This window comes from Budorcas taxicolor, chromosome 12 (genome assembly GCF_023091745.1).
Source record: "Budorcas taxicolor isolate Tak-1 chromosome 12, Takin1.1, whole genome shotgun sequence".
Taxonomy (NCBI): domain Eukaryota; kingdom Metazoa; phylum Chordata; class Mammalia; order Artiodactyla; family Bovidae; genus Budorcas; species Budorcas taxicolor.
In genome coordinates, this window is record NC_068921.1 from 55,400,490 (window position 1) to 55,418,556 (window position 18,067).

Here is an 18,067-nt window from a genome sequence, read left to right on the forward strand (position 1 = left end):
TAAAAATCACTTTCAGAGTGTCGTCTCTTACTGTACCTTCTGAATATCCTCTTGCATTCTATTTAAAGACTGATCTTGCTTTTCATTAAGAAAGCGAGACATCTTATTTCAAATATGCTTTCCTTGGATAGAATAGATAGCATCCAGAGATTTATGTGTGAGTTCTGAAAGCTTTTAATCAAAGATATTTGGAACATTCATTTTTTTGATATCTCATTGTTATCTGCAAACATAAAATGGCCACCAAGATTTTGAAGTACAAGGATTTTGGTTATTATCAATTTAAAATTGCAGTTCTTTGTTAAAGAATTTATGGAACTATAATGGAATTTATGGAACCCTAATTTATGGAACTATTTAAGAAAAAAATTGCACATGGTCTTATTGTGTTAGTTTCTGGTTGTTATGAATCTGATTTTGCCCATGTTTGGGCAAGTTGATAAGTTTCTAAGAATTCTTTGAGATTCCAGGCATATTGTTTGTTAGGGGCCTGCCAAGTCACAAAGCACATAAGGCAGCTTACGGCAAACTGTTTGCCTCAATATTTAGCATCATATTCTCAAATGGACCAGAAGGGCCTGCTGGAGAACACAAGCTATTTGGCAGATATTTCAACCAGCACTGTTAGCTCTATGTGAAATACAAGTATAAAAGCTCCATCAGGTATAGGATGATCAGCAATAAGCTCCTTACATTGATACAGGCATGATTTAAGTAGGGCCTGAATTAAATGCTTTATCAGATTCCACAGCCCCAGTAATGCAGCCTTAAATAATAAGTATTTATTTAGCTTATGAGCCTACAGGTCAATGATTTAGTCTTGGTTTTGCTGGGCAGTTCCTGTTTTGACTGGGCTCCTTCACATGTCTGGCTATCACTTGGAGTGATGGAGCCACTGGAGTACCACCTGTCTGTTTTACTCCAACAGGCTAGCCCAAGCAGGTTGCCATGACAAAGACAGAGGAGTGAGAGAACACGGAAATGCACGTGGCGCCTTGAGGTCAAGACTCAGAACGGACATGCTATTCAGTTCTATCACATCCTATTAGCTGTAATAGGTCATGGTGCTAGCCCAGATTCAAGGAATAAGGATATTGACTTCTCTTGATAGAAGGGGTTATGAAGTGGTGAGGAATTGGACCATCAATGCAATAAATCTGCTACCAAACGCAGAACTCCAAGGACTGAATACCTCATCCCTAAGCTATCATGTAGCTACATGTCAGTCTAGATGCTTGTGAACTAGGACATCCAGGCCTAAGGAAATGAGATTCAATTGTACATTATTCTCAGTACAGAGTAGATAAACAGGTACCTTTTTTAGACTTACAATATTACAATAACGAGAGATTATGCTATCATGAGTGCCACTGCCCCCCACATGCTAAGAACTGGTATGGAGAAAGTGCAGTGAGTGTTGTTACAACAAACACCTAAAAATGTGGAAGCAATTTTGAAATTAAGAACAAGCATTTCTTGCTTTATTGTACTTGGCTTTATTTTGCTTCACAGATATTGTGTTTTTTACAAATTGAAGATTTGTGGGAACCCTGCGTTGTCACCTGATAGTTAGCTTTTCTTTTTTAAGCAATGAAGTATTTGTTAATTAAGTTATGCATGCATGCTAATTTGCTTCTAGTCATGTCTGACTCTCTGTGACCCTATGGACTGTAGCCCACCATGCCCCTCTGTCCATAGGATTCTCCAGGCACGAATACTAGAGTAGGTTGCATGCCCTCCTCCAGGGGATCTTCCCAACCCTGGAATCGAATCTGTGTCTTTTCTGTCTTCTGCACTGGCAGGCAGGTTATTTACCACTTGTGTCACCTGGGAACCCCTAGCTATGTTACATACATTGCTAAGAAGACATAATGTTGCTGCACACTTAATATACTATAGTATCTCATGGGTAGAGGTTAGAAGAGTTTTGAGCTATATACTGGAAAAAGCCCAAATTGCCTTGAACAGACTGTTAGGAGCACTTTTGAGGGAAGTTCAGAGAAGAAGCCCCGGGCTTCCCTGGTGGCTCAGCTGGTAAAGAATCCGCCTGCAAAGTGGAAGACCTGGGTTCGATCCCTGGGTTGGGAAGATCCCCTGGAGAAGGGAATGGCTATCCACTCCAGTATTCTTGCCTGGAGAATTCCATGGAGAGAGGAACCTGGCAGGCTACAGTACATGGGATTGCAAAGAGTTGGACACAACTAGCTGACTCTCACTTTCAGAAAAAAAAAGAGGAGAGCTGTAGAAAAAGCCTCAATCTTCTTAGAGAACACCTGTCACCCAGACAAAATGCTGATGGAATAAGGATAATAACAGCCATTCTGACAAGGTTTCAGATAGAAATGAGAAATGTGTGATTTAAAACTAGAAGAAAGGCCATTCTTGCTGTACAGTGGCAAAGAAGTTTGCTGAATTGTGCTCACATCCTAGAGATTTGTAGAAGGTAGAACTTGTGAGAGATGAATTTGGATATTTAACCAAAGCTGTTTTTAGGCAAAGGGTTGGCTTAATAGTTTAGAGCCTATTGACTGCTTAATAGTAAGATTCAAGAAAGAGAAAGGTTTAAAGATGGAATCATTGAGAATTCCCTGGCAGTCCAGTGGTTAGGACTCCTCACCACTGAGGGCACAGGTTTGATCCCTGGTTGGGGCAAGCCAGGCAGTGTGGCCAAAATATCTATGAAAGTGTTTATCCAAAGGGATGCAGAATTTAATGGTTGGGAAAATCCTCAGCTTATCCGTATTGTAAAGAAAGAGAAACCTGTCATATTTAAGGGTGTGGCCATACAACTGTAATGAGATTAGTCAGACGTCTCCATAGAGACCAAGAGCTCTTGTTCAAGATAATGAAAGAATGCAAATCATGGGCGGGGGTTCCCGTGGGGCCTCAGTGCGTGTTGCTCACCTCCCATCACTGGCTCCACTCTTGTGCTTTGGGGCCACATGCCTGACTGCCTGGGGTATGGCTCTGGTTGACTAGGTGGCATCTCTGGAGCATGCAGATGACAGCCACTGGCCATATCTGTACTGTTGTCTGTGTAGGATCAGAGAGCCCAGCTATGGGGGCATAACTGCTTCCACCAGAATTTAAAAAAACACATGTCAGATCTCCTGGGCACTGGATTTCACCCCCAAACTGTGGGCAAAGATCTTAGTTTGAGGGGAGGATCCAAACAGAGTCAAGGTGGGGCTTTCCAGCCAAGCTGTGAGGACAGGTCTATGAAGAGTGTTGGGGACCAGCATGGTGAAACTGCAGGGGAGGGAGGGATACCTGGCCTGGTGGGCTTGGAGAGCAGAGCATTGGGCCAAAGAGGGTTATTCTTGAGTCTTAAGGTCTAATGGAACCCACTGCACTGGATTTTGGACTTGATTGGTACAGTCACTCCTTTCTTATTTCCTAATTCTCCCTTTTGGAGGGAAATATCTGTCCTATCCCTGCCCTACCATTGTGTTTTGGAAACAGGTAACCTGTTTGATTTCCCAGGCTCGCTGTGAGGGCAGTTTGCCTCGAGATGAATCATATCTTGAGTCTTGCCCATCTGATTTAGATGATGTTTAGATAGGACTTTGGATTTACATTTTAAAGGTAATGCTGCAATGATTTAGGACTTTTGGGGCTATTAAGATGGAATGAATGCATAGTGCATGCAATAAGGACCAGAATTTGGTGGGGCATGGCTGGGGTGGTGAGGAGGAACAGTGGCAGAATGCTATGAATTGAATATTTGCATCTTCCCCAAATCTATGTGTTAAAACCTATCTCTCAAAGTGACATGTTTAGAGGTGGGATCTCTGGGAGGTGATCGGGTCATGAAGGTGGGACCCTCATGAATGAGATTAGTGACCTTATGAAACAGACTCCAGAGAGCTTCCTTGTCTCTTTCACCACATGTTCAGTTCAGTTCAATCACTCAGTCGTGTCCCACTTTTTGCGACCCTATGGACTGCAGCATGCCAGGCCTCCCTGTCCATCACTAACTCCTAAAGCCTACTCAAACTCATGTCCATCGCATCAGTGATGCCATCCAACTATCTCATCCTCTGTCGTCCCCTTCTCCTCCCACCTTTAATCTTTCCCAGCATCAGAGTCTTCTCCAAATCAGTTCTTCGCATCAGGTGGCCAAAGTATTGGAGTTTCAGTTTCAGCATCAGTCCTTCCAGTGAACACTCAGGACTGATCTCCTTCAGAATGGACTGGTTGGATCTCCTTGCAGTCCAAGGACTCTCAAGAGTCTTCTCCAACACCACAGTTCAAAAGCATCAGTTCTTCGATGCTCAGCTTTTTTTGTAGTCCAACTCTCACATCCAAACATGACTACTGGAAAAACCACAGCTTTGACTAAAGATGGAACCAACTTCTAAGAACCAAGAAATTAGCTTTCACAAGACACTGAATCTCCTGGTATTTTGATTTTTGACTTCCCAGCCCCCAGAAACATGAAAAAGAAATATTTGTAAAATTGTGATGCTGGAGAAGACTCTTGAGAGTCCCTGGGACTGCAAAGAGGTCAAAGCAGTCAATCCTAAAGGAAATCAATCCTGAATATTCATTGGAAGGACTGATGCTGAAGTTGAAGCTCCAATACGTTGGCCACCTGATGCAAAGAGTTGAATCATTGGAAAAGTCCCTGATTCTGGGAAAGATTGAGGTCAAAAGGAGAAGAGGATGGCAGAGGATGAGATGGCAAGATAGCATCACTGACTCAATGGACATGAACTTGAGCTAACCCTGGGAGACAGTGAAGGACAGAGAAGCCTGGAGGGCTACATCTATGGAATTGTGAAGAGTCAGGCGTGCCTTAGTGACTGAACAACAAAAAGCCATCTAGTCTAGGGTATTTTATTATGGCAGCTTGATCTAAGAAATAGTAATAGATATTTATTAAAAATATTTAGAATTGAGCATCATAAGCATATGTTGAATTTTTCAAATAATTTTGTTAAAAAGGGAAATAATTGAAAATTAGACTTTCAGGGAACAGAATTTTCTGAAATATGTAATTATATTTATTTCTAGTAGTGCTTTCTAATAACCCCCCTGGTCAAATATGCCTTATGTCCTCCACTGTATTGGTAACGATGACCAGTAACAATCATTTTCAAAAGGCTTTTTATTGGGATTGTAATGCCAATCTTTGGATAGATTAATTTTTGACTATTTATTGGATATCTTTAATACACTAAGAAGTACTAGGCATTGAGTCTTTTCCACCACTTTTTTATTATATAAATATCATATAAAATATATATGGCATGCAGGAATTTAACATTAGAAAATCTATCATATAATTTATCACATTGACATATACAACTGATAATTCTGGAAATTCTATACTAGTTCATAATTTTTTTCCAAACCTTAATATTTATTTATTACTGTAAAATGAAAGGAAGAATGAAAGTGAAAATGAAATTCGTTCAGTCATGTCCGACTCTTTACAACCCCATTGACTATACAGTCCTTGGAATTCTCCAGGCCAGAATACTGGAGTGGGTAACCATTCCCTTCTCCAGGGACCTTCCCAACCCAGGGATTGAACCCAGGTCTCCCACATTGTAGGCAGATCCTTTACCAGCTGAGACACCAGGGAAGCCCCCAAAGGAAAAATTTTGCCTTCTAATAGGATAAGATTTAAAAGAATGAATGATGATGATGAGAAAAAGAATAAGAAAGAGCAGGAAAAAAGAGGACAAAAAGAAAAAAAAAATGAATAAAAATCTAGCTAACATATATATGATTTCCTAATTTGTATTAGGCTTTGTTCCGAATATGTTACTTGTATTAGCTCATTGACTCTTAAAATAGCCCAAGTGAGATGTCTGCTACTTTTGTCTTTAATTTATAGATGATAACATTGACATAGATGTTAAGTAGTCTTCTGAAAGTCAGATGATTAATAGAGGCAGAGTCAATATCCACTTTAGTTGATGGAAAGAAAGAATGAAAGAGCCGTGAAGATAAATAATTATATTGCATTGTGATAGAGGTAACATTTAACTTTTAAAACATTACTGTAAACTAGATATTATTATTGCTATCTTCATTTCATATATGTGGAATTTGAGTCTTAGAGAGTTTAGTGGGTCTGCCTAGGCCATCACTCAGCTAGAAAGTGGGGGAGCTGGGAATATACTCAAGTTGACTTTAAATTTGTCGTTGTTTAGTCACTCAGTTGGGTCTGACTCTTTGCAACCCCATGAGCTGCAGGACACCAGGCTTCCCTGTCCTTCAAACTCAAAGTCCATTGAGTCGGTGATGCCATCCAAACATCTCATCCTCTGCCTCTCCCTTCTCCTCTCGCCCTCAATCTTTCCCAATGTCACAAAGAGCCAATGAGTTGGCTCTTCGAATCAGGGGGCCAAAGCATTGGAACTTCAGCTTTAGCATCAGTAAAGTACCCCAGGATATTTTTGTAAGGTAAGATCCTAAGTAGAAAGTTGCCTTTAAATCAGACTTTAAAATATTTTAGTGCTTTATCCATTTTTGCATCTTTCTTCCTACAGTTTTCTGTAACAATTTCTTTGAGTTTTGTGTTATTAACATAGATTACATCCTTTGCAGATTGTTTCTTTTTGTAAGGTCTTCATCAAGATTAGAGCATTTAAACACAGTAAGAAATAGTCCTTTTTATTTTAAAGTGAATCTCATGCACATTTCCATAAAAACATTTTGAAAATTGTTGTTGCTGGTTACCTTTACCAAAACAATGAGAACATAAGGCATTTGACCAGTGTGGTGATTAGAAAACGCTACTTGAAACAAATATAGATTCCAGAAGGTACTCTTCCCCAAAAGTCCATGTGCATCTTTCAGTTTAAAGTAATTAAATCTATGTAGCAAAGAAAGCAGCGTAGAAATGAAGCCCATTCACCAGCTATTTATTCATCTAATTTGCTAGCTGCTAACATCTTTCATTGAGTCATCGATTTTCCTACTATATTTATGTGGATAAATGGTCAAGAATATATCTGTGTGGTTGTCTTATTTTAGCATCTATTTTTCAATTATTCCTTGGGTTAGTGTGAAAGTTGCTCAGTTGTGTCTGACTCTTTGCAATCCATGAGATCCATTCTTCAGGCAAGAGCATCGGAGTGAGTTGCCATGCCGTTTTCCAGAGGATCTTCCCAACCCAGGGATTTAACCCAGATCTCCTGCATTGCAGGTGGATTCTTTACCCGCTGAGCCACCAGGGAAGCCCATTCCTTAGCTTAGGTACTGTTTTATGCTAACTTCATATCACTTCACTAAATTCTTTGGTGAATTCTAACACTGCAGCACTCTGACTACAAAAGGCGGTTGTCTTCAGCCAATATTTCCTTTCTAATACAATATGTAAACAATCTTAGTTTTTGGCTTTTTGGACAGTGCTGTTACAAATTGCAGCTTGTATTTCTGATTCTTTTCCTCAAATAAATCTTTGAAAATAAATCAGTGTGCTATTTCCCAAACTTACATCATACAACCCTGCCATTTGAATCGTTTCAACAATGTGTCTTGGAAATATTTCCAGTATCTTTTTAGTCAGAGTTTCATAACTTAATCCTGACGTGGGCAATTGCTGACTTCTTTGCATCTTTTCCTGATTATAACTCTACAAAAAAATTTTGAGGGTCTCTGGCCTGATTTTTTATATGAAATGAGAGAAAGAAGCAACATGCTCTCACAAGTGAAAATATAAATGTGATATAGAATACTTTGATCGTTGTCTGACTAAGGATCTTTCTTCTTCTCTTCACGGTCTTCTGGGAAGTTGCTGGATATCATCAGCAGATACAGCTTCTTCTTCCCCTTTTCATTACTGAATTTTCTTTTTTTCCTTCAGTTCAGTTCAGTTGCTCAGTCGTGTCCGACTCTTCATAACCCCTTGAATTGCAGCACACCAGGCCTCCCTATCCATCACCAACTCCCGGAGTTCACTCAGACTCACGTCCATCGAGTCAGTGATGCCATCCAGCCATCCCATCCTCGGTCGTCCCCTTCTCCTCCTGCCCCCAATCCCTCCCAGCATCAGAGTCTTTTCCAATGAGTCAACTCTTCGCATGAGGTGGCCAAAGTACTGGAGTTTCAGCTTTAGCATCATTCCTTCCAAAGAAGTCCCAGGGCTGATCTCCTTTAGAATGGATTGGTTGGATCTCCTTGCTGTTCAAGGGACTCTCAAGAGTCTTCTCCAGCACCACAGTTCAAACGCATCAATTCTTCGGCCCTCAGCCTTCTTCACAGTCCAACTCTCACATCCATACATGACCACAGGAAAAACCATAGCCTTGAATAGACGGACCTTACAAAGCATTAAATCCTCTAGTCTCAGGGATTTCTAAATCTCCCTCATTACACATCTATAATTAGTATAATTTGGAAACACTGGTTTTTGCTCTTTTGACTCCATTCCATGTTTTGCTTCTCTTGTTGTGGTGGCCAAAGTATTGGAGCCTTAGCTTTAGCATCTGTCCTTCCAATGAATATTCAGGGTTGATTTCCTTTAGGATTGACTGCTTTGATCTCTTTGCTGTCCAAGGAACTCTTGAGAGTCTTTCTTTGCTTACCCATTTTTTTTTTTGACTGTGCCCCGCATCATGTAGCATCTTAGTTCCTCAACAGAGATCAAACCCACTTCCCCTGCAGTGGGACTGCAGAGTCTTAACCACTAGACCATTTGGGAATTTCCTCCTTTTACCCTTCCTCATCCAGATCTTTAGTGCCAACAGTTTTTTTCCTGATTTGCCTACTCACGTCCAGCCTGCTGTCATGACTGTGGGAGTTTTCTCATTCGTTTTGTTCCCTGGTAATTTTCTATAGAATCATCATAGTATACATTTGAAGTACAACATGATGATTCTCATAGTAGGCATTCTAGGTAAAGAAACTGAAGGACAATGACCTGAGTATGCCACTGAAAATGAAGACAGACTAAGGTTCAGAAGTCAAAGTTCAGACTCAACTTAGTCCAGTGCTGTCCAGCTCTACTGCTATTTCCCATTTTAGGAAGTATGAACATGACCATTTTTGCCCCAGTTTTAATTTATTTTACCTTTATATAAATTTATAACAGTAACCTCCAACCTCATATTTACTAAGATGTTACGTTTTTTTTTCAGGGCTTCCCATTTTAAGTAGCATTTCTTACATGATAGCTACCTGAAGAAAGCAGAAAAAGTGAAACGTGCATTGGATCAGACCTGCTTGACTTCAGCAAATTTCTGCAAAACAGACAGATGATATTCATAACCTCAAAGTATCTTTTTAAAGAAGTAGCACAGCACAACTGATTGTTAGTGCTCAGACTTACAATCACTCTAGGCATCCAATTGCTTCCATTTTGATGAATTTTGTTCTTTCACTGATCAGACTGTTCTCTCTTTTTTTCTGGAAAAAAAAATTTTGGAAAAATATTTTCCAACGTTGAAGAAGTTTTTAAGGCTTATCATTGGACCTTGATGGAATTAAAAGACTACTGATTTGTTCAGAAAACCTCAGACAAGTTTAAAAATAGTATGTACTTAGTAAAACTGTACTGAGAAAAGAGCATATGGTTATATTACTTAGTGGTTTCTATGAATAACCTTCAAAGAACTGTTTCATTTTTCAGGGAGTTTTCATTTCTACACCTGCAGATACATCCCAAACCAGGCTTATTTTCAGCTTATGTTTCCCCTTTTGTAGAAGATAGTGTCACATGAAACCATGGGGCAGGGGAAGGGACAGAATTGATTTATAATTTCAGTCAACTAGTTCTTTAACATTTTCCTGGCATTTGATTTCCATTAAGTTGTTAAGCTCTTTGGACAGAATACCATTGTTGATTACTTATATTTTGGGGATCGACTTTCTTATTTTAACAACAACAAAAAAAGTGATTCTCACTTTTCTCTTGAGCCATTGCAAGAGAGACACCATTGCAAGTGTAAGGGAGGATCTTTTTCAAATTAATTTTTTATTCTTTATTTGAATATAATTAAACTGTCAAGTGATTTACTTGAGGCTGTGAAATTTGTGGACACTGGCAAAAACTTTCCTGCATTACAGAAAGAAATCCAGGTGACTAGTTTCTCCCTGTCTCACAGACCTATCACAACTTTCTTCTTTCTCCTTTTCCTATTCTGATTTTCTGTCTCCCAGTCTCTAGCTGCTTTTGACCCTGTCCCTCAGGATTGAGGCATCTGGCTTTACCTCTGTGTGACACATATTCCTTAGGTCTGGACAGGAAAAGCAGATGTCATGAGACTGTGGGCCTTACAGGTTTGAAGTCAGGGTCTACGAGTGTGATTGGAAAAGGTAGGCTGGGCTGGGGATTTGGGGTCACATGAATCAGGTCAAATACTCAATGTAGTACTTTCACTTTTCACTTTCATGCACTGGAGAAGGAAATGGCAACCCATTCCAGTGTTCTTGCCTGGAGAATCCCAGGGACGGGGGAGCCTGGTGGGCTGCCATCTATGGTGTCACACAGAGTTGGACATGACTGAAGCAACTTAGCAGCAGCAGCAGCAGCAGCAGCAGTATTTACTCTAGAAATCATTCTGAGGTGTGTTATTTTTCTCCCTGATTTTTCCTTTTTTAATTTCCTGACCATTACTCCACCAGATACACACACACCATTTTCCATTCTGCTGCTTTTTTCTGACTTGCCTGGCTGTGTGTGTATGTGCACCAATGTTGCCCTTATGAGAAGTGTTTGGACAAGTACCTTTCTGCTTTCATTTCTTTGATTCTAAAGTGGTGCTAGTAACACCTAGCCCTGGAATTATGAGGAAAATTAAATAACACAGGGTTTACAAAATGTCTTGTATCCTGCCTAGTACACAGTAAATATACCCTAAATGATAATTATTGCTATTTTATAACTCAGTTAGAATAGGTATGAGTTCCAGGGACTTCTCTGGTGGTTCAGTGGTTAAGATTCTGTGCTCCCAATGCAGGGGCCCTGGGTCAGAGAACTACTGGAGCACGCTGCCATGCCCTCCTCCAGGGATCTTCTGGGATCTTCCCAACCCAGGGATCAAAACCAGGTCTTCCTCATTGCAGGTGGATTCTTTACTGTCAGAGCCACCAGGAAAGCCCAAGATACTGAACTGGGGAGCCTGTCCCTTCTCCAGGGGATCACCCCAACCTAGGGATTGAACCAGGGTCTCCTGCATTGCAGGGGAATTCTTTACCAGTTGAGCCACCAGGGAAGCCCATGTATATTCATACATATTATTAATATATTAGTAAAAACTATGTTATTATATATATTACAGTATATGTAAATTATATAAATATATTTAAGAGTATATACATTACTTATATGCTGCTAAGTCGCTTCAGTCTTGTCTGACTCTGTGCGACCCCATAGACGGCAGCCCACCAGGCTCCCTCATCCCTGGGATTCTCCAGGCAAGAACACTGGAGTGGGTTGCCATGTCCTTCTCCAATGCATGAAAATGAAAAGTGAAAGTGAAGTGACTCAGTCGTGTCTGACTCTTAGTGACCCCATGGACTGCAGCCTACCAGGATCCTCTGTCCATGGGATTTTCCAGGCAAGAGTACTGGAGTGGGGTGCCATTACCTTCTCTGATTACTTATATATATACTACTAATATACATATATACACACACACTATATATTCACTATAGTTCAAGTATATTATGTATTCGTAAAGACCAAACCAATATCAAAGATTAAACTGTGGGTCCAAACAGAGGCAGTAGGCAAGAAGTACTGGAGATGGTTTGTAGGCATCAGATTGTGTAGGAGGAAGCAGAGAGAATCCTAGTCCAGGAATGATGGTAGTATATGACATGGGAAAAGTCCTGAAAGATGAAGGTTAGCAAACTAGCAAAAAGACTAGATTTTTCTTCAGCCAGAAAAAGGAATGAAGTTTGGTTATTTTTAGAGATGTGGATGGACCTAGAATCTGTCATACGGAGTGAAGTAAGTCAGATAGAGAAAAACAAATATCATATGTTAATGCATATATGTGAAATCTATAAAAATGGCACAGATGAACCAATTTGCAGGGCAGAAACAGAGACACAGATGTAGAGAATGGATGAGTGGACATGGCAGAGGGGATGAATTGAAAGAGTGGAACTGACATATGTACACTACCAGGCGTTAAATAAATAGCCAGTGGGAACCTGCACAGGGAGCTCAGCTCAGTGCTCGTTGGTGACCTAGAGGGGAGGGATGGGGAGGGAGGGTGGAAAGAGGGAGGAAACAGATGTATACATATAGCTGATTTACTTTGTTATACGGCAGAAAGTGATACAACATTGTAAAGCAACTATGCATGCATGCGTGCTCAGTTCCTTCAGTTGTGTCCTACTGTTTGCGACCCCATGGACCCACCAGGCTCCTCTGTCCATGGGATTTTCCTGGCAAGAATACTGGAGTGGGTTGCCATGCCCTCCTCCAGGGGATCTTCTGGACCCGGGGATCAAACTCACATCTGCCTGTGTCTCCTGCATTGCAGGTGGATTCTTTAACCACTGAGCCACCTGGGAAACCCAAAGCAACTATACCCCAATTAAAACACAAAGACTAAATTTTAAATGTTCTCACCACACGCAAAAATTTTTATGTGACGTGAGAAAGGTGTTAGCTCATGCCATGGTGGTTAATCACATGGCAAAATATTAATGCATCAATGCACTGTACACCTTAATCATACTAATGTTATATGTCAATTATATCTCAGTTGAAAGAATTGTCATAGCCAGAGCATGAAGGACCACGGGTGCTCAGGCATCAGCTGCCTGTCCTCTTCCTTAGTGGCAGCACTCACTTAATGAGGATGGATGTGGGTGACCACTATGTGTGGGGACCGACCAGGTTTTTCTGGCTCACACAGCTCATCAGAGATTCAGAATTGGATCCCAGCACTTTCAAACACCAGCTGCTCTGCAGGGCGAGGTTTTCACCACATCCCACATTTCTCTAACACGTTTTCTGAGAAATCTTCAGGAAAGAGCAGATATTTGAGCTAACTTCTGAAAGGCACTCTGGGCCAAGGGTCCTGAAAGGGAGAGCGCAACCAGTTAAGAAAAGCCAGAGCAGCAGGCATTTGAATGTAGGCACAGAGCGGACATGATCGTGGAGCAGGGGCTTTGTTGCTTAGTTGCTAAGTTGTGTCCGACTCTCTGCGACCCCATAGAGTGCAACACACAAAGCTTCCCTGTCCTCCACTATCTCCCTGAGTTTGTTCAAACTCATGTTCATTGAATCAGTGATGCTACCCAATCATCTCATCCTCTGTTGGCCCCTTCTCCTCTTGCCTTCAATCTTCCCCAGAATCAGGGTCTTTTCCAATGAGTCATCTCTTAACATCAGATGGCCAGCGTATTGGAGCTTCAGCTTAAGCATCAGTCCTGCCAGTGAATACTCAGGGATGATTTCCTTTAGGATTAACTGGTTTGATCTACTTACTCTCCAAGGGACTCTCAAGAGCCTTCTCCAGCGCCACAATTCAAAAGCATCAGTTCTTTGGCGCTCAGCCTTCTTTAGGGTCCAACTCTTACATCTGTACATGAATACAGGAAAAACCATAGCTTTGATTACACAGAAGGATGTCTCTGCTATTTAAAAGGTTGTATAGGTTTGTCATAGCTTTTATTCCAAGGAGTAAGCCTCTTTTAATTTCATGGCTACAGTCACTGTCCACAGTGATTCTGGAGCCCAGGAAAATAAAATCTGTCACTGTTTCCACTCTTCCCTCATTTATTTGCCATAAAGTGATAGGACTGGATGCCATTATCTTAGTTGTTTGAATGTTGAGTTTTAAGCCAGTTTTTTCACTTTCCTCTTTCACCTTCATCAAGAGGCTCCTTAGTTCTTCGCTTTCTGCCATTAGAGTGGTATCAACTGCATATCTGAGGTTGTTGATATTTCTCCTGGCAATCTTGATTGCAGCTTAAAATAAGTGCAATTTGGGATCCCTGAGCTAATAAGTAAAAATGTTACCCTAAGTCCTGGAGTTATTAAGGACATCATTAGAATATGTGAAGCAGGTATGTGCGATTTGTGTTTAGAACTTATAGTGAATGAATTGGAAAAGAATGCAGCTGGAAACTAATATATCAGTTAAGGAATATTTTAAATAAATAATAAGCGATGTCAAGAAGTCCAGTGTAGGAAATGGTTGTGACATTGGAGAGCAAGGGATAACTTTGACAGATAGCACGTTCAGTGTAGACAAGAGAGAAAGGGGGAGGAGCTGTTAAAGGAGATTCTTTATACAGGAGGAAGAGTGGCTAATGAGATTCTCCAGTTGGCTTCATGTGGAAAGTTTTGACAGGACTTAGCCTACTGCAGGTATTCCCTGGTGGCTCAGACGGTAAAATGTGTGCCTGCAATGTGGGAGACCCGGGTTCAATCCCCAGGTTGGGAAGATCCCCTGGGGAATGAAATGGCAACCCACTCCAGTACTCTTGCCTAGAAAATTCCATGGATGGAGGAGTTTGGTGGGCTACAGTCCATGGGGTCGCAAAGAGTCGGACATGACTGAGTGACTTCACTCACTTCACTCACTCACTCAGCCTACTGCAGAGATTTCTAGGAGAAACCCATTCATGGCATCCCTACTTTGTGAAGAACAGGGATCTAATCAGATCTTATTTAATGTGAATTGTACGGGTGGATTTACCTTTGACTTGCACCTTCTCTGAATCGCTATTAGACATAAACTGTTGTTGAATTCTAAAGCATATTTGATGCAAATTCATAATTATACAACATGGTTTTTTTCTTCTGATACTGAAGATGAGGACCTTACAATTATGTGAATCAAATAAACATACCATTTCCATTCCAGGGCACCATACTGTGGCATGTCTATAAGTACCTGTTCAGTTTATGTATTCTGTGCATACTCTAAAAAAACAGCACCATCTGCCATGATACACCCAGGAAAACTAATTGTTTTTGTAGGTGTTGAAATGGATATATATTTATCTTTGTCTTTGTATATGTTTATGATTAAATGTTATTGAGTGTTAAGAAATAAAATCCTTTATGACTTTTCTTCTAAAATCTAATACAGCATGGTATAGAAGTTAATACCCTAATTGCAAACTAACAAGAGATGCTTTACAATTGCTTCAATGTTTGTACGGTTATGACTCATGAACAAGTTACTTTCATGGTTGGGTTGCGTTTATACAAGATAGGGTGTGAATTTTAAAAATGGATCAACAAGATGGGACAGATTTAGGTGTGGACGTTTTTACGTAACATGTTTAAATATGGGCATCGAGAAGCAGAAAAACAAATACCTCTTTTGGCATGCTCAATAGTTCAAGAAGACTTTTGTGCACTATTGTATTAATAAACATTTATGGAGATTGAATGAAAATTGGCATCAGGTAGGGTTCTGGCAAAAAGCCCTTTAGTAGAGTTAGTTGAAAGCTAGTGACACCTTAAATCCTTAAGAAAACATGGAATGATGCCACTTGCAAATCCTTCACTTACAACAGATGGAATGCAAGCTTGTTCCAAATGGCAGACTACTCAACAGTGGCAAATGGAATTAAACTAATCATGATAGTGTGAATCTGTGAATAAAAGGAAGTAGACATATAACCCAAGATATTCAAATGGAATATTTTTACTGTGCTTCACACCTAGGAATACAGAGGTAATTTTGTAACTCACATGGGTGATTTCCTGTCATATTGTTTGTCCTGGTCTATGCCCATTGGCCCTTTTGCAAATAGAAGCCAGTTATTGTTACGCCTTTAACCCAAATCTGAGTCCTGTATCCCCGATTTTAAGAACAGACACCACTATGCCCAGTACAGTCCTTACATACAGTAGTCTCTTTGAAAAGCTGGCAAGTCTGAAATCACTCTTCCCAGAACAAGGGTAAAAAGCCTGAATCTCCTCTATGGTTCTGAAACGATTCCACATTTCTCTTCACCAACGCTGCCCACGGGTAATGCCAGCCTGCAATCTCTGAGCAAGTTCAGAATTGTGCAGTAAATAGTACACTATGCATTACCATTTGTATTACAGCTAAATTGGTCTTATTAAGAGATTAACTATAGGACAAAAGATACCTCCTAAAGGCTTAAGAATTCTCTTTAAAAATGTATCCTCAAGAAGGAGCCTAAGAAAAAGAATTATCATCCAACTAACAAGATATTGGGGGGGGGGGGTTGGAAGTAGAGATTATATAACAAGGGGGCTCAGACATAATACACAGGCATGCATCCTCGTAAGTGTTCTGTATATACATATAATTATTTCCCTGAGCTAAGTCAAATGGATACCTGCATCATATTCCACGTTTACTTTCTTCCTGGAGATTTTCTGTTACGAATAATCAGGAGACTACATCACACTGTTTGCCACAGTCTTAAATCTTGATTCAGAGGCTTCCTTGGTGTTTAACGGCTAGGAATCCCCCTGCCAGTGCAAGGGACATGGGTTTTATCCTTGGTCCGGAAAGACCCTACACGCCGAGGAGCAACTAAGCCAGTGCGCCACAACGACTGAGCTCACACTTTAGAGTCCTGGAGTCACAACTACTGAAGCCCATGCAGCTAAAGCCTGTGCTCCACAACAAGAAAAGGCACCGCAATGAGAAGACTGCACAGCGCAACCAAGAGTAGCCCCTGCTCGCCGCAACTAGAGGAAGCTCGCATGCAGCAACAAGGACCCAGCACAGCCATAAATAAAACTTAAAACTCTTGATTCAGGATTTCTGGGATTCCAACTCTAGGTAGATAATTGGCAGCAACTTGGGGGAACTTTTATAGAGAACAGCTTCTTCTTCCCCAGAAATGCTTGGCAAAGAATTGTAATTTCGTACTCCTGCCATGAGCTTAGTGGCATTCTCAGATCTCCCGGAGACAATGATGCTTCCCTGCTTCCTTGGGTTACCTTCTCTCTGTTGTCACCTTCTTTCTGTGGTTTCCTTCTTTCTGTTGTCATATTGAAAGTTGTCATTCTGTTATTACTTTCTCTCTGTTTCTTAGTCGCTCAGTCATGTCCAACTCCTTTGCAACCCCACAGACTGTAGCCCACCAGGCTCCTCCCTCCATGGAATTCCCAAGGCAAGAATATTGGAATGAGTTGCCCTTTCCTTCTCCAGGGGATGTCCCTACCCAGGGATCGTATCGCGTCATCTGCATCTTCGGCATTGGCAGGCAGGTTCTTTATGACTGAGCCACAGGTAGCTAATACCCATGCTTTCAGGAACAGTATCACAAGCTTCTTTCAAGAACTAATTTACTGCAGTAAAGTTTCTCAGAATCCTTAGATATTGTCTAGAGGGTATTCATTTTCCTGATGTCTGAAGAATATTATCCAAATGGTCCCTTAAAATATCTTCACAGGTACTGCACTGCAAAGCTATGCAGACTGGAAGTGTCCAAACTCTGGTACCCAGTCATAGTAAGAATCCTAATTGATTTTTCATATGTCCCTGCCATAAATTCATGAAATATTATGAACTTTGTCTTTTTTGTCTCTTATAGCCACATATCCAGTCCTGTTCATTCCACCTATTTAACAATCTCTTGAAACCAAGCACCTTTACCATAGCTGAACCACCAACTATAAAAATATCTTTTATATCTCCACATGTACCACTAATCCCTTCCAATCATTCTTCAAACAATAGCCAAGGTAACTTTATAATAGTACAGATCTTATTATATTCTCTTCCTAGTTTAAACCACATCAGTGACTCCTGATTATTCTTCAGATAAAGCCAGAATCCATAATGTGGTCTCTAAGGTCCTATTTGGTCTGAGACCTGCCTTGGGCTGTGATTCCTGGCCTTCTCCTGAGATTTTCCTCCTGTCTGCCTCAGGACCTTTGCACAGGCTCATCCCTCTTTAGGGAATACTCTTCTGCACCCTCCAACTACTTTTTTATTCAGTCAACTCCTACTAATTCTTCACTTAAAAAATAGTTAGTTAGTTATTTTCTTGGGCTGCATTAGGTCTTCATTGCTGCTCGGGTTTTTTCTACTTGCAGCAAGCAGGGGCTACTCTCTAGTTGCTGTGTGCAGGCTTCTCGTTGCTGTGGCTTCTTGTTGCAGAGCGTGGGCTCTAGACACACAGGCTCAGTAGTTGTGGTACAAGG